The 23,247-nt window shown below is 41.8% G+C and overlaps 1 protein-coding gene across 4 annotated transcripts in view; it reads right to left on the reverse strand.

Moving 5' to 3' along the window:
• thrb (thyroid hormone receptor beta) overlaps positions 1–23,247 on the reverse strand; it is a 96,591-nt gene that overhangs the window by 69,010 nt on the left and 4,334 nt on the right. Inside the window, exon 1 of one of the 4 annotated variants that reach the window (XM_080515699.1) lies at positions 13,747–14,225. The exons of the other annotated variants lie outside the window; for them this stretch is intronic. The gene's annotated coding sequence lies outside the window, so the exon portion shown is untranslated. Of the gene's footprint in view, positions 1–13,746; positions 14,226–23,247 lie in introns of those variants that run through there. 4 annotated transcript variants of the gene reach the window in all.

Consider the following 23,247-nt stretch of genomic DNA (forward strand, 5'->3'; position numbering starts at 1 on the left):
CTATTCAAAGAAAGCAGATGTGGAGAACTTATTCCAAAAATCACCAGTCCCCCGGTAGCGCTTGTCTGTGAGAGACGTCAAATTCCTCTGTTCGGATCCGTACTTCGGTTTAAAAAGTGGCTCCTGGTTCCCAGTAATAGATACGCGATAATAGATATCGCTACGCAATGATGAAACCCCATGTCTGACCCGTTTTGTGGGTTTAGGGTTATCCCCAATTAACTTTGTGTATTTCGTGCATTTGCGTGTTCGTGATCACATGATTCCTACATAGGCTGAGATTTATGCTGTTTCTTCATGGAGTCGTGTGGGTTTTTGTCTGAAAACAGTGAGTCACATCTGGCAACCCTGGTTGCCGACTGGGGTGCCATGCGTAAAGAGCGTGCGCAGCGTGACTTCATGTCGTCTTCTTGCGCTCTGAGGCCCGAAAACATCCGGTCTGATCATGTTCACACAGCAGCTCGTGTTTGATCACACCCCCCAAAAAAAAAAACTGGATCCCAGAAAAACAATAGGAATTGAGCATCAAGACATGCGGTGTGAACGGAACCTGAGACAATGAACAAGTGGGGAACTGGCGGATTTTGAGACGCCGACGAATCCGTCAACTCTCTATTTTATTGGCAACGCCAATAGTTTTCTTGTCAATATATGGGTATATCGGATATCTGCACATATCCGGCATTGGGTCAAATTGTCTGCGGTCAGTCGTCTGCTGCGTTGGCACGCGAGCACAAAACTTAGATTCGTCGGTAGATTTATAACAATTTGTCCACAAGCTGAAGCACGGATGAAGGTTATCGGTGCATTACAGCTTCAATAAAATAAGAGATTTTCAGCACAAAGCACACAACAGTACAAAGACTTTTCAGACAGGAGCGATTCTGGTATAGCACGCTACAAAGCACAGTAGCTATCAGTCATTTCCATTCACCTTTTTTTCCCCCCCTCATCCGAAGTCATAAGTCTGTTTGGAAATCGAGAAAACTCCCAAAAAGTGCTGTTTTCCCAGACAGATACAAGTCATCACTCCTCAATAGGACGTCCAGACAGACTCACACACCTCTGTCTTCTCGAAAAGCGTTCACCACACCGACCCGTTTGAAATCCCAGCCTCTTCATGTATCGATCTGTTATTGTGAGATTCGATCAGCGGATGGTTTTACTGTCGGAGACGTTCTGCCGGCTACAAACAAAGAATCAATCATCTCCAGTGGCGTCGAAGACGTTTTAAGAAGCTCAAAGTGAGAAGCCAGCGCCTCTAATTTGAGATGTTGTGTCAAAATGGTGCAAAAGGTACTTTATTGAATCCGTTTTTGGCCACGTGTTCGTCGTGTGACTTGGTTTTCCGAGCCAATCAGAGCAGCTCCAGTAGAGATCACACTTGTGCGGATCATTGGCCAAGATTAAAAAAAAAATAATAATAATTTCCCCTCTTGGCTCCATTCTGGTATTTTTAACATCAGGCTAAAAGATGAAGAAAAATTACAATAATAAATAAAAAAAAACCAACCCAAAACATTCTGGATTGAGGATTTTTACCTGTAAAATGTCTCAACAGAACAAAACGTCATCAGGAATTCTTACATTTGCGCACATGAATTATGATCGACTGCTAAAACACTGAGCTTCTGGACTTTTCTCATAAAACAATGTTCAGAAACGGATCGAACGAAGGCAGAATTCGAACAGACACTCGCTGAACCAGACCAAATGAATCAATCCACCCTCGGGGACAAACACTTTCATCCAGTTACTCAGAACCGGCGCCCATTTCCAAGGAGCTGCACAAATAGAAGCTACGAGTTCAGAAAAATGGGGGATTGATCTGGACCGTCAGAAGAAACGATGTCTGTCAAATCTCATTAAAGTAGATGGGTTTACTCACATTTTTTGTTGTCAAAACTGAAAGAAGGTCGTTTTTTTCTCTCCATTTTTTGGGCTCGATCAAGATCCAACTGGACAAGTCAGTACTTTTATTCTGAAATAAGGATCCTCATAGCAATCCCAAGTCTCTCTCTCTCTCTCAAACAAAACTTTTTCAACAATAATAATCTGAATTTATTATTGTTTTATTGATTTATTTGAAATCCTTTTTTCAGCATTGAGCCTGAAGTATCAGTGGAGGACGGCCACATGGTGGCGCTCCGGGACCTGAAGGCTCAGTAACCGAGAGTGGGACTTGAACCAGTGAACTCCTGAGCTGGCTTATTTAACCACTACACTGCCACTGGACCAAGATGTTTATATTCTTTGTTTTTGATCATACTATACATATATTATTATTACCATGACGTCATTAGCCTCATCACATTGTCATTAATATCAGTATTATTATAACTGATAACCTATTGTTTATTCTTATTAACACTATGATTATAATGATCAGCAATATTCTAATCATTGTCAGTGTCATTATCATCATCACACACCACAAAACATGGTGAGTGAAGAAATGAACAAAACACAGGGAGGAGGAGGACAAATAAAAGGCTCGGGGACAGAACAAAGGTCAATAGAGTGTCGACGAGGTCACAACTCCAGCAGTGTGTGTGTGTGTGTGTGTGTGTGCGTGTGTGTGTGTATGTGAGAGAGAGAGAGAGTTTCTGGGAACTGCTGCACAGTTTGCTCTCCTGGCTGAACTTTAGATTTGTATGCTGCACAGAAAGCGGCCATGTTTTCCAGTCTGCAGGGTTCCTGGTCCACAAATGTCAGACAACTTTTTCTTTTTCTTCCCGGCTACAAAGCCGCACCACTAACTCCACTACTCCCACTACTCCCATTACTTTCCATTACTTTCCCCATAACCCCAGGTAAAGCCGGTGGCGGCTCTGTGGTTTGGCGGCGTAGCTGTTCGGCAGTTGCCTCCCAGAGACACGAGGACAATCACAGCATGTTGAAAAAAAAAACAAAAAAAACGGACGTTTATGTAACTCGGGCTCTTTTTAACCACTTTTTTTTTAATTTTCCAGCAGATGTTTTCTCTGTACTTCCTCCAGTTTCACAGCGACAATGAAGGCAAACCCTGCCTCGTTTAACGAGGGAGTAAACATCACATCCATCAGATCCATCTGCTCTCTGATACGCCGGAGCATCGGCGACACCAGGGCCTGATGGGGGGGCTTTGATTCAGACGAGCCATATTTCACACGGCGCGAAAAACAACAACAACAACAACTTTCTTCACACATTTCTATTTGTTCCAGCTCCAAATGTCTGTTTGTCGTCTTCTTGTTTTCTAAATAGCAGATTTATTTTGTGAAGAAGATTTGAAGTTGACACAAATCCACAAGATTCAGTGAAAAGGTGAAGGTGCAGAGCAAATGGGAATCCAAGGTGAGGATTGTTGGAAGGTCAGAGCCTTTTGTTTACCTCGTCTGATCATCTAATTACTCCCATGTCTGGAAAGGTAATTAGCTTCACGTCTTCTCTTTGCGCGGCCCCGGCCCGCCCCGTCTCCTCCTCCTCCTCCTCCTCCTCCTCCTCCTCACGGTGTTTTGGGAGTTTGATTGGAGCTAATGGATGAGGTAAAAACCACTCACGACTCACCGCTGTTCCTCCAGTGGTTCCGTCGCCAGCCAACAAGCTCAGACATGGAGAACAGGAAGTGAAAGAAGTGATACAGGAAGCAGGTTCAGCGCGTGGAGACGGGCTGTCCATACTTCCTTCTGTCGGAGAGTCTGCTGAGAGGAACCGAGGGACGGGCGAGAAAGTGTGAGGGGGAAACAATAGCAGCGCCCCGGTTGTGTTGTATTGGCCATTTTATATCCACACTGCGCCTTTTTGACGGCGTCAGACCTCGAGAGGTAATCACACCGAGTCTACAACTGATCCTTGACGCCTCACGACCTGCACTTCTTTCGTCGTTGCGTAATACGGCTGTAGTCGCTTCTCCACAAACCACTCTACCACGAGTTGCATGATAAATCACAGATTCAACTTTATTGCAAAGTCGACTCTCGCGGTATGCATCAGGATGCAGTTTTATTCACGTACAAGAAGCTTCACCCCCCCACCACTAGTTGGAGCAAAAGAGCCCCTCTCTCTCCAGCAGCTTCAAAGGGTTGTTGTGCACAACAAAAGACGTGGTCCAACTGTCAATACGCAGATGATTTGCAGAGGCCATGTGAAGCCGGGAATTCTCCAATTCATTAATATTCATGAGAATGACAAACGCAAGCCAGACCGTTAGCTACATACTGCTAAAATATCAAGAGGAGCTGAAAGGGAGTCCGTGCAGCACCAGCAACTTAATCACCAGCAACTTATCACCAACAGTTAGCGAGACGTTGCTCATTAGTTCAACTGCTCAGCAAATAATCCCGAGCTGTGCTACATGCTACATGCTATATGCTAAAGAGTTTCAGGCTCACACGCCAGCAATGCTACATGCTAAACATGATCAAAGTGACCGATCCTCTCATCACCAGCAGCTCGGTCTACAGTCTGTAGTAGCATAGCGCAGAGCGGAGAGAGAGACGCTACGCTCTGGGCTATGCTACTGTAGACTGTAAGGAGGGTGTAGGCGACGTAGCGTCGACAGAGGCTGGAGGAGATGGTTTGTGGTAAGGTGTGGTCTTCGTATATCATACAGAGGGTTAATCAGGCTTTGTGGCTTTTAATATGTACTTGTATTGATACTCGATATCGCCAAGTAGCTAAAGGTTAAAGCTTGTACTTGTACTCGTGTTGGTGCATCCCTGATAAGAACCTTCACGTGATGATAAAGTAAATGTTCACTTCATTGGAGAAGCTGTAAATTTCTGCTTTTGGTTCTGTCCATAACGCTTTGCACACTATAGGTGGCATGAGGCTAGAGTGTAGCTCGACGCTGCAGTCTGCTCGTGTGTAGCTCGTCATTAGTCTGCTCGCATTTGTAGCCCGTCGCTAGAGTCTGCTAGCATGAAGCTCATTGCTAGAGTCTGCTAGTGTGTAGCTCGTCACTAGTCTGCTAGCATCTGTAGTCCGTCGCTACAGTCTGCTAGCATGTGGCTCATTGCTAGAGTCTGCTAGTATGTAGCTCGACGCTGCAGTCTGCTAGCGTGTAGCTCGATGCTGCAGTCTGCTAGTGTGCAGCTCGTCACTAGTCTGCTAGCATTTGTAGTCCGTCACTACAGTCTGCTAGCATGTAGCTCATTGCTAGAGTCTGCTCGCGTGTAGCTCGTCACTGCGGCCTGCTTCATTGTAGCTCGTCACTAAAGTCTGCTAGCATGTAGCTTGTCACTGAAAACATCTAGCTTGTAGCTAGTCTGCTAGCATTTGTAGCCTGTCTCTACAGTCTGCTAGCTTGCACCCTGTTGCTACAGCCTGCTGGCTTGTAGCTACAGTCTGCTAATGTGTAGCTCAACTCTACAGTCTGCTCGCAGGTAACTCATTGCGACAGTCTGTTAGCAGGTAACTCATCGCTACAGTCTGCTAGCGTGTAGCTGGTCGCTGAAGTCAGCGAATGTGTAACTCATCACTACAATCTGCTAGTGGGTAGCTTGTCGCTACAGCAGGCTCGCTTGCTCTCAAAGCTAAAGTACACAACATCACCACCGATCTTTGTGGTAAATTGTTCATTATGACTGGAAAATAAACACGACCACCGGGTTTCATGTGGTTTCGACTGAGCTTTTACGCCCCCTAGTGTTCCGACCCCGAACTCTTTCACGGCTCGATGCTTCCAGAGTGAGAGACTGACGAGCCGCCAGCGACTGCCTGGTGTAAGTAAATGAGTCTGTACTGTTTGTTGTTCTCGTCGAGCCAGAAGAACTGAAGTATTAGTCGTTTCCATCAATGCATCTTAAATGTTTTTTAATCTCTTGACTTCTCAAACTGCAGACTATTTAATAATAAATGTAATCAAATTAACTCATCGGTTATCAGTATCGGACATGAGAAGCAGTTAATTATCGGTTATAGCTTTCCATATGGTGCATCCCTACCTTATTTTAATCAAAAAAAGTCAAACATTGGTTACTAAATGGCCGATGTATTAAAGTAAAATGTCAGTTCCAGAGTTCCACGATGCGAAAGCCTCCAAATGCTGCAGTGAAGGTGTTTAAAACACAAAGCTTCATGGACCTATAGATGCCATCTGTTACCAAAAACGCTTCCCAACACAATGTTCTTTTATTTTTGTCTGATAATTACCCAGAACTTTAATCAGGCCCTGAAGCCAGACCGCACAAGCTGTTGAAGTAACACCTTCAGTATATTTCACACTGTTGTTTTTGCCCCGGCAGTGATTCTCCACAAAGATCCAGGTCTCTTTTAGGTCTGACGCCGCTTTTCTGAACTGGATCTTACTGGGAACCGGTTCCGGTTCCCAGTGTTTCAATTCCTTGGAATCGTTTAGGGTTGGGGTGATTCCAGGTGATGTCACCACGTATAGCAGAGTTCTCAATAGACCCTCGGTCAATTGGGAGCATGTGAGCGCAGGTTAAAACAATTAGTAAAATATGGTGATTACGTGTTGACACAGAAGTATCTCTGCAGCACAACGAGGGGGAGCTTTCCTGTATGGACTCGATGCCGTTATTGGTGGATGCGTCCCGACGAGATTGTGGTTTCTGCATTTTGGCAACCACTGCAAAATATCACATTTTGATCAATTAGTGAGGTTTGTTCTTTCTCGCAAAGGGGTTCCATTTCAGGAGAAAAGGCGACAAACGGGGCAACTTGCAGTAGTGGATGTTTCCAAAATGAAATTGGAATCATAAAAATTGTTTCAGTTCACATCCCTTGTTGGGGGTCTCCAGTGTTTTGAACCCACAAACCTTGAAACATTCCACCAATAATGGAATCAAGTCCTGTACACCTGCAAAATACATGATAAATATGTACATTTTTGATGTAAAACAGCTGATAATGCAATAAACCATCCGAGTCGAGATCGTTGGGTTTAATACACAATACTAAAGTAGCATGAATACATGGAAAATACACAAACAGGACTGTGTTTCTTCTTTTGTAGCTTTTTGTGCAGTTTGCTGAACAGAAATGGTCCCAATGGATGATATAGTCGCCATGTTCATCCGTTAAGGTTACACACACTCCTAACTTACGTTAGTGGCTTTGTTTTCTGGAAAAGTGACAAAAATATCACATTACTCAACATCATTACTTCTATAACACCCTCCTCGGTAATCTTAACGATTGTGCCTTATTTATACCAATACGGCTGAGTCATGGAAAAATACTGTATCAGGTCCAGGTGTGCAGGAAACCAATTCCTGTGATGGTCATTGTGATGGAGCAGGCAGACGTCGCTCCTTCAGCCTGATGCTCGACTCTACGAGTGCAAAAAGGTCGGAGCTTTGATTGAGCGACAGCATTTTGCCCTGAATACCTCCGAATACCTCCAGAACAGCTGGAAGCACCGAGCGACGCTCAGCATCTGGACTGAACCTTCCTCTGACGCTGGGCTTCGATACCGCCGGCAGGAGAGAGAGAGAGAGAGAGAGAGAGAGGGAGAGAGGGAAGTGACAGGAAGAGAGCGAGTGAGAGAGACAGAGCGAGAGAGAGAGAATGAGAGGGAGTGAGGGAGAGTGAGGGAGAGCATGGGGGGAGTGAGAGGGTGAGAGAGCGAGGGGAGAGAGTGAGTGAGAGAGGGGGGGAGAACCAGAGAGGAAGAGAGAGAGAGTGAGCAAGAGCAAGAGCGATGGCAAGCGAGAGAGAGGGAGAGCGAGAATGAGTGAGGGAGAGCATGGGGAGGGAGTGAGAGGGTGAGAGAGAGCGAGGGGAGAGAGTGAGTGAGAGAGGGGGAGAACGAGAGAGAGAGAGAGAGAGGGGAAGAGCGAGAGGGAGAGAGAAAGAGAGAGAGAGAGAGAGGAAGAGCGAGAGAGAGCGAGAGCGACGGGGAGCGAGGAAGAGCGAGAGCGAGAGAGAGCGAGAGCGAGAGCGAGAAAGAGTGAGAGAGAGAGAGAGAGAGAGAGAGAGAGAGCGAGAGAGAGAGAGAGAGAGCGAGAGCGACAGGGAGCGAGAGAGAGAGAGGGAGAGAGAGAGTGAGAGCGACAGGGAGCGAGAGAGAGAGAGAGAGAGAGAGAGAGAGAGAGAGAGTGAGAGCAACAGGGAGCGAGAGAGAGAGAGAGAGAGGGAGAGAGAGAGAGAGAGGAGCTGCAGCCGCTTCAAGTGTGAGTGTCCTAAAACGACCCTGCCAAAGTCTGAACTCCACCAAAACAAACGGCACCAACCAGCAGATCAATGATCCGCCTGCAGCTGCAGCTGCAGCTGCAGTTGGGGGGTGGAGGTGGAGGTGGTGGTGGGTGGGGGGGTGTTAGGACAACCGTTAGGGGTGTTAGGATGACCGTTGGGGGGGGGGGGGGGGTTCCAATGACTTTGTAAAGCAGAGGGAGAAAAGCTGCATCGCCAGCAGGCCAGACGAAAGTCCTTCTGCTCGCCGCCTCGCTGCTTTCAGCTTTTTTGTCAGAAGGCGAGAAAAGAAGACGCTGAAGTCTCTGAAAATCATGAAAGTCCTTCCGCCAGACTCCTGACCTCTGAGGCAAGCTGCCAAAAATAAAAAGGTGCGATTCAGCGAAGGCTGTCATGAAAGCAGAAATCTGAAGGCCGGGAAAAATGAGAGACGTGTCCTCCAGCAGAGAGAAAGAGGAAGAAGAAGAAATGAAGTAGACGGCGGTGCACCATTTACATTTCTGGAATAATGACATGAGGATCAATATTAACATTATTTCACACCGACGTTCCTTCCTTAAGAACCTAATGTTGTTTTTGGCAAAGAGTGAACAAACACTAATTCATTAGAACCTAATAATGGTAACAGGGAGGATAGAAATAGTCCAATCAGATGTGGAATAAAACAATGAAATGTTCAGTATCGCCATAAGAACCTTTAAATGGAAAATGTTTTTTTTATTTATTTGTGTTTTGACGTCTCCTCTCGCTGATGCATTGTGGGAGTTTTTACAAGCTCAGCTCTCAGCGTCCGCCACTCTTATGAATTTTGTATTTATTTATATCAATGTTTTCTCTGCAATGTTTACAAAGAGGTGGAGCCTCCAGCGTGACTCTCCCCTGGCGCAAAGTGAGAAAAGATTTCTTCTTGTTTTTTCCTCCAATGGAACAAGGAAACATGTTTAAACGTCGTCGCAACCTGAACCGGGCGAAGGAGACACAAGTGCAACGTCAACGATTTGCTCATTTCCAACAGTGAAAACATCCAAAACGTCCTGCAAACTTCTGCTCTTATGACAAAAGAAACGACTTGAGCTTCTTTCATCTGGAACATTTTGAAGAACAATTTCATTACGGCGATTTAAAGTAGAGACGACAGTTATTGACACTGGAAGAAAACCGTTTTATAAATATATATAGATATTTATATGAGGCATTTTAGATTAGGCTATTCTTTTTTCTTTGCACTATATTAATAACAACAGTTTTTAAATTAGCCTTTTTTTAATGAATATTTTATTTCTATGTTTTAACATATATTCGTTCGCAGAGGAAAGTCGGGGTGAAGGTTATATTTTTGTCTGCCTGTATTTATTTCTGGGTTTGTTTGTATGTATCAATGTATTTAGCAAAGAAAATTAAATTGAGAAGAACACCAAAACCTATAATTCTCTGTCCTCTGACGCGCCACATGGCGCAGTGACATCATTACCAGGGTTCGCCATTGGAGGTCAAAGGTCAGGGGGGTATTTTCATCAGCAGCTGAACGGTGACCGAACATAAAGAACGGCAACATCAAAAGTAAAAACATAATTATAATTTTAAAACACAAACATAATCGTTACAATAATTATTTTTTCTCAATTTAACAGTAATTATAGGGGGAAAACACTGATATATAAATATATAAAGAATAATAACGAAGTAAATAATATTAAAACAAAGTTAAACAGATCAATATTATATTATAAACAATACAACATGCTAATAACTCTTCATTATCAATCAAACCTTCTATAAACAGGAAACATGAATTCTACTTGTATAACAATGTTTTCCTATTTTTTTTAGTTCTTCTCTCATAATCATTTCATTTATTTCATATCATCAGTTTTCATGTTCCCTTGATTTTTTGTGATTATATTTCATGTGCCATTTTTCAATGTATTTATTTTATTGCAGATGTTTATTGTAAGATTGTGCATCTTTAAAATGTGATTTCATATAATTCTGTCTTCATTTCTACGCCTTTAGTGTTATTCTATCTGTAAAGTCGAACTAACGAAAAAGTGTTTATTTAATTTCATTGTTTTGTGCGACTCTTTTAAATTACGTTTTATTTTCCTTCTTACTTGATAAATCGTAAAACTACATTACTATATTTATATTCGTTTATTCAACCTATTTCAGACCAGTTTCTTTTTACTATTATTTATTATTCTCATTATTAAATAAATCTTTATTTATCAGTCATTATAAATGATAATTTATTACAAATCGGTTCAATCATTTCTAAAATGTTTTAAGCTTTTAGATGTTTGTGACTTTTTAACAGTATTTAATTCTTTCCAAAGACTTGCTCATATGTTAACTTTATATTTTTTAGTATTTATATTCTATTGATTGATTTCAGGAAAATATTTAAATAATTTTACAGATTTTGATGGATTTCTTTTGCCTTCCAAATACAACAAAATATACTTATTTATTCGCATCTATTATTTTCCAATAAAAAAAAAATCTATATATATTTGTGTCTTTATGCTGTTCGTTGATTATAGTTCATTTTCACAAACATTCCCTCCAACTTGTTTTGCCCTGTGACGATGATTCAGTTCAGAAACGTACCAACATCCAATAAAAGCAAGCGACCCGCTGGTTTTCCCTTGGCGTTCCTCCACTTCGCCTCAGAAAGAGTCTGTCCGGCCTCCGATGAGTCAAAACATCCCGGCGAAGCCAAACCGAGGAGAAAACAGTCACTTTCAACCGCTCAGACCTTCGACGTGACGGCGGGAGGTTTTTTTTTTCTGGGCCCTCTGTAGATTTGAGACACTTTATTATGGTTTCCTCTTGACAAGGCAAATCTAATTGTGACGACTCGGCGCCGGCGAGGACCAAAGGTCTGGACCGACTCGTTTCTGTATTTAATGAGACGGTAAAGGACGGGCTGGTGGACGGAGTGGGACAGGGACCCCGATGGGGAGCATTTGGACGCTTCGACATTCCGACACATGATCAGGAGGCCGCCACATGTGACGAGGTGGGCGAAGGGCGTCCGTCCACACGATACGGACAAGAGGTACTTTTTTTGGAAAGAATCAACCGTTCAAGGCATTTTTTTGTTGTCACCGGCCAGAAGGAACCTCCATGACTTTATCATGGAAAAGTGAGAAACAGACTTTTCTTCCAGTTCTCCCTAGATTTTGTCAAGTCAGGCTTCTTGAAGCCTCGTCGTCAGAGAAAGTGAATCTCTCCCTCACACAGATTATGTCATTCCCTGATAGATGGGCTGTTGACTTGAACCCATTTTCTTTTTTTATTGCTTCTCTGGCCGCCGCACTCAGTATTACAAACAAGTACTTAACATTTGTGTTTGCTGATGCAGAGTGTCACAAACCCAAAACGGAGCTTGTTCCAGTATCGACTCAATTTGAACTGTATTTTATAATCGGATAGTTTTTTTTTTTTACGTCGGCCAAGAATGTCATAAAAACCGTCGGTGCATATTTGTTCATCGGCCTGTCCGTTGGCAAGATTGCGTCAAAACCGCTGCGCAGATTTGGTCTAAATGTTCCCCAAAGGGAAACGTCAGGCTCTGGAAGAGTCCATTATAAAAATTATAAAGATGATCCAGAAACTTTTGTTTTTCCAGGTAAAAACATCAGAAATGTTTTACATCTTTTAAGGAGAACGTTGTATGAAGTATTGGTGAAAATGTGACGCACCCGTTTAGAATCTTAACAAAAAAAAAGCATCTGTACCGTACGAGTTCAGACCGACTGTCTTACGACACAACAAGTTGAACGTTTCGGCTGTTTTCACCGCAGCATGTTTAAATAACCAGAAATCTGAGCTCTCTGACTGGAGACATGACAATGTTTTCGTTAGTAATTTGAACGCGCGACATCTCCCAGGGCTGCGGGGCACGACCGGACTCGTTCACTGATTGGTTATTACGGCGTTTCCCTGTACCGAGTGTCAATGTGTGGACGATGTGAGCCGCGCAGTGACTCCAACAGAGTCAAACTACAACAACAAGACAATCGTCCAACAACAGCTCGTCTATCAGGACGATGCCACAGTTAACGTCTCGTTTCTTAAAGCCGCCCTCCTCTCGTGGTGACGACCTGCTACGGTTATCGTCAAGCACAACATTTTCCACAACGTGTGATTCTGGCACCAGTGTAACGACACGTTTTTAGGAGGAAACGCGAAACTTCTGATAGGATTTGGCTGTCGTCGCCTGGAAATCCCACGTTTCCTTGTTAAAACACGTGTTGCTGTTGGACTTCAGTTGAAACTCGCCTGAAAGTCTGGCGTTTGATGGTTAAAGAGATTTTTTTTTTTTAATGTTTAGACTCTTTGTTCAAACCAGAATCGCCCACAACGGGGCGCATCAAGAAATGGGAGATTGTGCTCCTGCGTGGTCGTCAACACAGGCGGTTGACATGATAAACCCTCCTCTGTTAAATTGAACAGTTAGCCGCTAATGGGTAACGGGACGAGTAGAAACATTGAACGGTGTGATTTACAAATGAATCTGTATTTTATTTCAAATCTCCGGGTGCGTTGCTCTAAGAGTAGATGGCACTACTATCATTTTTGTTTTTTAATTTTCATATGAGCAAAGGACTGCTACGCTATCGCTAAGTCGACATGATTAACAGTTCCTATGGCCTATAACTATCTCTTACACATACATTTTAAAAAATTAGTCTAAAGACCGGATATGTGAAGATACCAGTTGACAACTGCTGTAAGAGTCGTGACAAACGAGGCAGTTTCTTGTGTTTGCCATGTGTAAAAAGCGTCATCATCATCAAGACCTCGACACAAGCAACGGTTCTGGAACGAACACGGAAAACTACATCGTCTCCAGCAGAGCGTTTCCATGTAAACGGCCTTGAGGATGAAGTTACAAGCGTGATCTCAGGTGAACAGTCAACAAGTTGAAGAGTTGTGATAGATACGTTCTTATTGACTTACAAGAGCAGGACCTGTGACTTTCTTTTATTGATTGATTTGAAACTCTATGACTTTAAACTGGCAGATTATTCCTGCACCGTCCATGAAAACCATGATTCATTCCAGCCCAGTCGGTGTTTCTGTGCTACGATTCTTACGTCTTTATATCATGAGAAAGACAAATATTATTTTCTCACAACTGAAGCGCCTCCCCTCCGGAGCTGAAACCCTCCACTATGAAAACAAAAAAAAAAACTGCTTGAAACCTCCTTTTAACAAAAAAAAATCACTCAATCCAGCTGTTGGGGGAAATTGGCTGAGGCACAGTAATAACGGCTACTGTGGAAAAATGGTTCCCGCTTAAAACCCGAGGAATCGGAAGCATCCAAAGTACTCCGGCTACTTCTGTAACCCTCAACGCTCCGCTATTTCCACACCTCAGTCGGAGGCGGAGCGTTTTCTGCACAAGTCAGCAAATACCAGGACAGAATGTGAAGGTGAAACGACCTCAGATCCTCACATTCTCTCTGCTTAGAAACTGACATTTACGTCTTCAATTCTAATTATATAGTAAGATGTGTGAGGCGCTGAGTGCCAGTGTTGTTGAGACACAGGGCAGCCCAGTTCATGATAAATATGAATCATCGCATTCATGACTGCACATACCGTCAAGTGCAGCAACAGCGGAGTGTATTCATTCCATTTTCTCAGCGCATCGCGTCAGTGTGTTAGCGAGACCAGCCGCTGCTTCCTGCTTTGAAACGTTTCCCAGCTGGAGCGACCAGCTCGGCGCTCTGTAGGCTTCGTGACCAAAACGGCCGTCGTCACATTTTTTTTTTTTTACCAGATAAAAAAAAATTTGTCCAGGGCCAAAAAACTTGTTAATTCTATGAAATGAAGGGGAAAAAAAACCTCATTAATCTTTTTCTTCTTTTGTCTTTTATCCTAGTTTCCCCTTTCGCTTTTTTAAATACATTTTCCTTCTTTGTCCTTTACTTCGTCTTTTCTTTTCTTTCATACGTTTCCTGCTGTCTTTTTCCCTTCATTTTTTTTTACTTTACCCATTTTCCTTCTCCTGAAAAACAAACAAACTGCATTGTGATCATGCGTTCATTTCTGGATGAGACTGGAGACGATTGTCACTTTAGCTCAGACAGCAAACAACACAAAGGCCGGTTGGAGGGTGTAAATGAGCGGTTAACCTTGAGGTGAAGCGGGATGGAGGAGGAGATTAAAGTCGAGATGGGTTAAGACGAGAAGCCACAGGAGTCAAAAGCAAAACGATCTCAAACCAAAGCAACGGTGCCGACGCGTTAGAAAGTCTTAGGGTCTTCTGACTTAAATAATCCGTCGACGGCGTCACAACTTTCTCGATCAAAGACCTTGACGGATGGCGAAGGAGGCAAGCCGATGTTCTGGAAAAAAGACGGGACCCCGTGGCTTCTTATTAATGTAGAAACACCAACTGATGAGGTCGACTGCAACGTTCCAAATGGTGGAACCATGTTGCTCTGCCAGTTTGTCCTCCAGATTCATCAAACAGAGAAACACTGTGAGACATTTGAGCGACAGACTTCAGTCGGTCGGATCAGACTCCCTCGTCCACAGGTGGAAGTGTCCCGGAGGACGACGCATCTCAATCTGCTCTTCCTGAACGGAATCGAGCGTCTGCATGGCAGCGCCTGCTGCGTGTGTGTGTGTGTGACCAACATTATTAATCTCTTTACAAAGGGTACGTCGAAGAACGAGGCAGACCACGACGTTAGAGCATCGGCAGCGTCCAACTTCTGTCAGTCAAGTGTTGCTTCAGCGACACCGGTCGTGTCTTTCCACCTCGCTCCCGCACTTTGACATTTCTTCCTCACATTCCCTCCTTCCGGCGGAGGAGAGTCCCCAGCCCGGGTAACCCCGAAGGCGTCGTCATCACTTGTAATCCCGCCGCATTGACCGAGTCAAATACCTCCAGACTCGTCCCGCCGCCGTGACACCAGAGCCGCGGCAGACACCGACAATAGCGCGAGCTAACACCTGCAAAATGCACGAGAGGTTGATTACAGCCATTCAGAGCTTTTTATCTGGAGTCTCCCTCCTCATCAGCCCCACTGCGGGGAGGAAGAATCAACATTCACTTGTGACCATTAGCCGACGTCGAAAGGAATTAATATAATTACTCTAATTCCTTTTAGGGGGAATTTAGAGGGTAAATTGGGCACAATTTTCAATTATGTAATAAGGGATTTTATTGGACGGCAATAGGCTGCGCTGCGTTTAACTGCATCCATATGTGAGGAAGTGGCCGTGGTTTAATGATGAAATATGAAAAAGAAAGAAAGCAGTGTCTGTATTACGGCGAAGCCTGAGAGGAACTCACTAATTCGGCGGCAATAAAATTAAACTGATAGACTTCTCATGTCTAATTTAACCTCCTAATACTTAGAAACGATTAAAACTGACTTCAGTCTGTCAGAGTTATAATTTACTGGCTCATTTTATTGATCATGGGTTTTGTTGCAGGCCCAACAACATGAAAACACAAACAACCATTTCATAATTCTTTCATTGTCCTTTAAGGAACACACTGTTTGTGCACCTTTATTAATGATCTAAAAAAATATACAAATATTTCGTACATATATATATATATATACATACACACACACGAGAAAAAATTCTAGATTTTTACTTTATAGTTAATATACAAATAAATAAAAATATATATTTTTTTTAAAAATCACAAAAATTACTTGAAAGAAAAATCATGAAATATTTTTTTCTGTCATTTGTTATTGAACATTGTTATTTCACACTTTTTGAGAAGGTCAGACTCTACAACATTAAACTACATGAACTGTAAAGCTATTTAGTAATTATATGTGTGGGAATCTCGTAACTGATCATCCTTCATAGTTTCTTTATTCACTTCACGATTGCCTCCCGAGAGGCTTTTAAGGTCTCGTGGTGGCCGAATGGGTTGACTTATTTATTTTTTTGGGATCAAACTGACCACAATCGGTTTGTATTTCCCCTCTTCGACTTTTATCAAGCATGATCTGTGAATTCCAGCGGCTGCGTTTCCTTCTACAGTCAATAAGATTAAGGTTATCAGGGTTACCCGGGAACACAGATCTACCGTCTGCATTTTCTCAGCCAATGATACTTTATTCTGACGGCGAGGAAACCGAGACGAGGCCTGGGAGTCCACGGCAAGACGGGAACGTTGTGATCTTGCCTTTGCAAACATGGAAACCCCTGCGAGCTGATATATGTATACAATATTAATATATTGCTGGCGAGTGGGAAGGAGGGAATATTTCTCACTCAATGCAACATTGTGGGGAAACACAGGGAGACGCCTTCTATAGATGCACTTTTCCATGATGCGGCGGTGCAGAATGAAGCCTTTGTTTCGGCACCGTCACCAAAGAGACGTCATCCAAGATGGCGGCGGGAGCCCAAAGAATGGAGACGGCTTTAATATTCGACGGCCTCACAATCCGTCTGAGACGAAAGAGAACGACACATCAAGCTGAGGCTGTGAGGAAACGTCTATTTATTTGTCCATCTATGAAATGAGCTTGTTTTCAGAGCAACTGATGAGGCGTAAGACTTCAAATGACACTTTTCTTTGGCCATTTCTCTACAGAAAACCAAAAACAAATGTCGCCGCCGTTATCGAATAGCGAAGGTATTTTGCAGCAGCCATGACGGAGAACGATCGCAGAGGGAGCATAAAGCACATGGAGGAAAAATCCCTGGTGGGTTTGGTATTAATGCTCTTTTATACTTTTAGACACCTGAATAAAAGTGCAGCGGATTCAGCTTGTTCATACACATTTTCACCAAATTACGATGACCTCCACCAAAAAAAAGAGAAATGCCTCACTGTTTTATTTCAGTGTTCAAACATAAGGTGCTTCTCAATATGAACTTATTAACTGTATTAAAATAACATATCCATCTGCTTGTTTTTGACAAAATAATAAAACAATGGCTAATTACTCATTTTCAGCAGGACGATAAATTAGAAAATACAGAATTCAAAAAACGTATATTTGTAACCTCGTTAACTATTATAGCATCTGCATTTCTAAAAACCTTGAACAAAAAAAAAATATAAATCCATGACTAACAGGTTTTTTTGAGTCGCGGTCTTTGTCATGAAATGTAAAACTTTTCTTGAACAAAAAATGTAAAAAGGATGCATTTTCACATGAAACGTCATGGAAACGTTTCTTAAACAAACATGGTAGCATTTCAACATAGATGAGCTATAGAAAAGAATATATAGTTTATATATAAACTCCCTCTGAGAGGATAAACATCATCAAGTTGGTTCCAGGAAGTCAATAAAACCCGTCAGGACTTTTTCTCTGCGTTCTTGTTGGAGACGTCCCAACTTCAGTTTTGTTTCCGACCACAGCAGAGCGCTAGCCAAGCTAAGCTAACAGTAGCGGCTAACGGAGGTGACGATGAAACGGATGAACGTTTTCGATTGAAAACTGGGACGGAAGAAGATAGAAGATGAATGAGAGCGCGACAAATCTACCAATCAAGACGTTGTATTAGCTCGATGCTAAATGGACACCAGTGCTAACGTGTTCCAACATGTACGGAACAATACAAACATAAAAAACAACGGTATGAAAGATCTATAAACACCAAAATAATTGCATTTTTTCATTCATTATATTTGCTCTGTTCTCCTGAAATGGAACCAAACTTTGTGCTGCTCTGCGCCACGTTTCCTGCCGCCGCTCCGAGGAATGACGTTGTCAAAATTTGCCAAACTGCTAAACGATTGGAAGGAATTGAAACACAGAGAACCGGTTCTCAGCAAGAAGCAGTTTTGAGTCTCACCCCCGAGCAGAAAATTAGAGAATCGAATTAGAAAATTTGAAAAAGTTGGGGGGGGGGGACATTTCAGTTGTCGTGTTTCTGATTCCTCCACCAGTGAGTTTAACAATATGTAGACGATGACCTACTGTCAGTTTGGTCACATCAGCCACCATTTCAACTGGAAAATAAAAAGTTTTATGATTCTACGAAATATATACAAATGGCTGGTTGGCTGTTGCCTCTACAAAAGAGCGATGAATCACCGAGTTGAAAAACCTGTTTGTCGAAGGCGAAGCGCCAATTACTTCCTTTGTTACTTTTTTTTTTTTTTGTCTTTACTAATTGTAAACTACAGGCAACACAAGGGCTGGTGTCCCACAATTACCGTCATGAATACTGCGTTTACATGATTATTATCACTCATGATACATTCATTTTATGGAAAAGACATTTTTTAATGAAACCAAAACAATTTACTTTGTACAATGATTTGAGTTCCTGTGTTCATAAAAGTTATTAAAACTGGCAAATTAAACTATAATTCACTTTAGCTTTTAATCTTCAAACTTTCAACAGCAAGAGTCACTTTGTTTCGAGTCACTGGACGGAGCTGCGAACTTTTCAAAAACGAACTTTCTAAATCAGGGGTCTCCAACCTTTTATTGTCTCTGAGCGACTTCTGAACAATGTAACTGCCGGAGAGCGACTGGTGTTTTGTAAGATTTATTCAGACGGCTAATTTCCGTAGAGAACAGGTAAATGTGCTTATTTTGGATTCACATTCAAATATATTGACACAGAACACATAATGTCCACATATATAAAACGTTCGCCAGCATGCGTATTTTGTAATTTCTAATTAATGAACAATACTTAAAACGTGCACCGATAAATGCATTTTTAATGTGAAAAGGATACGTAAATCAAAATCACCTGCATATGCGCGCGGTTCCAACTAAATTTTAGACATTCTCGACGGTTATAAAACAGTAAAACGGCTCACTTATATAATCAAAGAAATGTCAGCGGCATGCTGAATATGTAACGACGCTCATCTTTTCCACATTGAGAGACGCTGTCAAAACATTTATAAACAGTGCAATAGTGCAACCAGAGAGCTGTGAGCAGGAGAGGATCTGCTGCAGCCGTTTAAAACGTCCAGTGTCAGTCTGTCTTCTGAACTCACGATTTCATTACGTTCGTGTGAGAAAAAGGCTGATTCACACAAAACACGTTGACCCAAATAAAAGCTGCCATTTTCAGTGCCGCCCGGTGAAAACTCCAGTGACGTCGTTCGGGCTACACCAAAACTCCCAAAAAAATGCTGCTGGGATTTTTAAGCCGGACGTCACTGTGGAGATTCACGGCCTCCTCCATCTCCTCCACCCCTGCTGGCAGCTCACTGACGTGGACATCCAGGAAGAGGCTGGTGATAAACGTCCCACAAGGCTCACAAGATCTGTGTTCCTTCAACAGCAGTGAAGTGCTGAAATCTTTTGATTTCCATTCGCTGAATGTAAAAACACAGTTTTCCTCTTCATGGCTTTACAGCACTGATCCCATCACTTCCATTTTTTGTCCTTATCTTGCAAGCTGCTGGGTCCGGTGGTTCATTCCCCCCCCCCCCCCCCATGTCACGTCGGTCAAGAAATCCAGATCCAACCAGCACTCGGCGTCACTGAACCTGGTGGTTTCCTCTCCCCTCGTCTCCGTGACAACCTTGAGATCATCTAGCAGGGAGAGTAAGCGCTGGAGGGTCTGCCCTCTGGAGCTGTCGTGTTCCCGCCACGTTATTTTACGTGGCCCGCGAGGGCTTAATGGTCTGATTGGCTTAAAAATAAATACTGTATTGTTTCCAGTAGAGGCGCAGTGCTTGTTTATGCACTTTTGCAGCCACTGCAAAAATATCATGTTATCAAGTAGTGAGGTTTGTTTCTTGGAGCTCGCCACATCTTTGTAAAACTGCATTGACCATAAACTACAGTTCCCACAATGCATGGCGATGGGCTTTTAGTTTTAATAATACTTCAAAGATGTAAATTTGCAGTTTTGCTACAATCTGGCACATTTACCATTTGTGTACAAGTCGTATATGATTGTTCATTAATGTGCGTCGTCCCGATCAAATGAGTAAATTGATATTAGTGTATAAACATCAATGCAATTTGATGTAAAATTGAGAAATACAAATGGTCCCAAAATGTCCAGGAAGAGCAGAGTGGATGCAGATGGTTGGGCTGCGTCATGAACATGTTTGTGCTTCAAGGAGGAAAAAAACAAAACAAAAAGGCATGTCGGCTGTCAAACAGACAATAAAGTCCACATTTTGACACCAAGCTGAGCCAAGTATGCCAAAGTTCCACTTGACAAAGCAACTAACAAATATATTCTTTCTATATCCCTGCAAATGTGATATTTGTAATATGGACAAGTCGTCAAATCTGAGTTATTTAAAACCGAGGAGTCGTTACATTTACTTCACGTTATATTTGCTCACATTTATACCGTCTTAGTTCCATTTGGGCCTTTGAGGGCAGCGACGTGGCCCTCGCTGGATGTTCAATATAGCTTTTTGTAGTTTTTTTTTTTTCATTTTTAATCATGAAAAATGAAACTCTGACATGTGATTCATGTGTCGCAGTCTGGATTGGCTTTGTTACAACGTTTAGCGTCGACATTTGGCTTAAAGTTGCTCAGAATTCAGGCTGATAGGTCATAAATACACTGAAGAAAAAAAGAGAGTTCACTAAATATATATATATATATGAAATAATGTTTTTAACATTCTGGTGAGAATATGAAGAAAAATTTGCGTATAAAAAAGTCGTAATGCATAAACGAGAGCATCAGACATACATTACGCAAGCAGTAATGAAAAAGGTGGACAATAAGGAGGCTGTTGCCAAATTACAGGTTTTAATGGGCGAGAGGTGGACGTTCAAGCAGGAATAAAACGAGGATTCAAACAGTCGCCGGGGGGTAATTAAATCGCGGACTTTCACCTGAGTGGGTCGTCTTCACTCGTGTAAAAGAAGCCAGAGCGGCACAGACAGGAAGTGGAAGGCGACTGTGGAGACCGAGTGTCTGACACGTCTGATTCAAAGCAAATGAAGAGAAACGAGAAAGGTTTTACTGTCAAGACAGTCTGTGGTAAACGTGATATAGTTGTGAAACCATCTGGCGATTTTCATGCGCAAATGAAAAAAAAAAAAAAAAAAAACATCAAGAGAACGACTGATTGTAAACCTTCTTTGTTAAATTTGCATAATATGGAATATTTCTTATTCCTTGATAGTATTTTGTGCAGTGAGAAGCTGCTGTGATGATTAAATGTCCCCGTGAATGAAGCGGTATTATGTCTGTGACTTTAAGTGTCGTTATGTAACGCCTGTCACGGCTTGACATTAAGGATTTTGGAGCAGTTGCCCTTGGGGCCAGTTGCTTACAACTTTTTACTTGCCCGGACACATTTTTCCTTGCCTGAAGTTGAATGGAAATGTATAAGCTTGGGTCATGAATGGATGACATAAAAACACTTGTAGTTTCTTTAATAATCAAGATGTCTCAATGAAACCTTCAGGGAAGGTGAATCTCTTTATACTCTTTAATCTGAAGGAATAATAATCTATATTTTAACTTTGTACTTGGTCTGAAATAAATCTGATAGTATAAAGATTGGAGATTGGACACCATATTCATTGTATTAGTCACTTTTTAACCATATAAAATGTTTTATTCTATTTGTCAATAACAAATCAAATCCTGTCCCTCTTCCTCCTCCTCTTCCTGCTCAGGAGACTTTTTTTCTGAACCATAAAAAAAGTTATGAAACTTCGAGGTTAGACAGTCAAAATAATCCACAATATGTCGTTTTAGTTGAAGTCGTTTTTATGTGTTGTTTATGTTTGTGTTATTTGATATTAAACTTCCTTTGTATTAATTCTGTGTGGAGCCATGCTTAAAGGATGATTCAAGTATTTCTATTCTATTCTGAAACGTCAATATTGTCTGAACATTGCTGGGGGGAAAAAAAAAAAAGGATGAAACCACTAAAATAAGGTACAAAAGCATTTGAAAATACAATGAAACGTTTACCATAATAATAAATTGCAAGTCAAACTCTATAAAAAGAAACCTAAAGCACAGTTTTTGCTTCAAATCTACTGTAGATATGAAACTTCATGTGTCTGTTTCATTTGAAAGGTTCAACATGTTCAGCGGGTAATTTTCATTTGGTTAAAAATCTTAAAAATGTCTCTTTTGGCCATAAAGGTTGTCGATCTTGAGTTTTGTTGTGTTGTTAAATAGAAAAAGTGAAGAACGTGCGTCGCACTGATTCTAGTTATTGTCCATCTATGTGCACAGGAACGACTGTTTTTCAACAAAACTAATTAATCGGCGCCATAAAACACCTTCAAGCCTTAAATATGACGCAGCTTTTAAAGTTTCATATCGTTACAGTAGTTTTGAAACTCGTGCAACTCCACTATGTTGAATTTTTGAAGTTTCAATTGCAATTCAGGACGATAAACGTGAAAATAACATTTCCAGCTGTTTTTGTACCGGGATTCAGTGGCTTCATCCTTCTTTCACAGCATTTTACAGACAGTTTTGACATTTTAGAATAGAATTCCTCTATTAACCCCAGAGGGAGAACAGGCGTCGCTCAACAGCGAATAAATAGAAAGAAAGTTGAATATCAAATAAGGCTGCGTAGAAATTCAATATCAATAGGCACAAGTCTTAACGGTGACTAATTAGAAGCACAAAAAGGGTGAAATTAACTAAAAACACAGCAAATAAACAGGAGTTAAATAGTCTTATGGCTACAGGAAGGAAGGGTATTTTAACCATTTGATCAAATTTTTTTGAAACTCTAGTCATTTTAGCATTTTTGTTATTGCAGCTTTGCAGTTATTGTGCCTTTATTTTAAAGCTTTTTTATTTTCTTGCAATTTATAAAAAAACTTTTGTGTGTAATTAAAAAAACAACAAAAGCGTCTGCTTCAGTCTGTCTCTTGAAACGAGGCGGCGGCGTTTCATTCCTCAGCGTGACGTCCAGTCGCTCCCAAATCACTTTGTCAATTCTTTAAAAAGTCTCATTTTAAAAGCAGCGACTCAAGACACATTTTTCTTTCATTTCAATTAATCTAAAGCTGGAAAAATGTGATTTTATTAAAATATATTAAAAATGTGTACAGTGTTTCGACTCGGTCCACTTTGATTTAACCGTCTGATGGTTGGAATGAAAAAGTGAAGCTTTTAAACCTGATTAAATGTCACGCAGTTAATTATTTTCCTCTTTTAGCCAATTGCACACACTTTTCTGCC

Source organism: Blennius ocellaris (assembly GCF_963422515.1).
Source record: "Blennius ocellaris genome assembly, chromosome: 20".
In the NCBI taxonomy this organism is placed as follows: Eukaryota; Metazoa; Chordata; class Actinopteri; order Blenniiformes; family Blenniidae; genus Blennius; species Blennius ocellaris.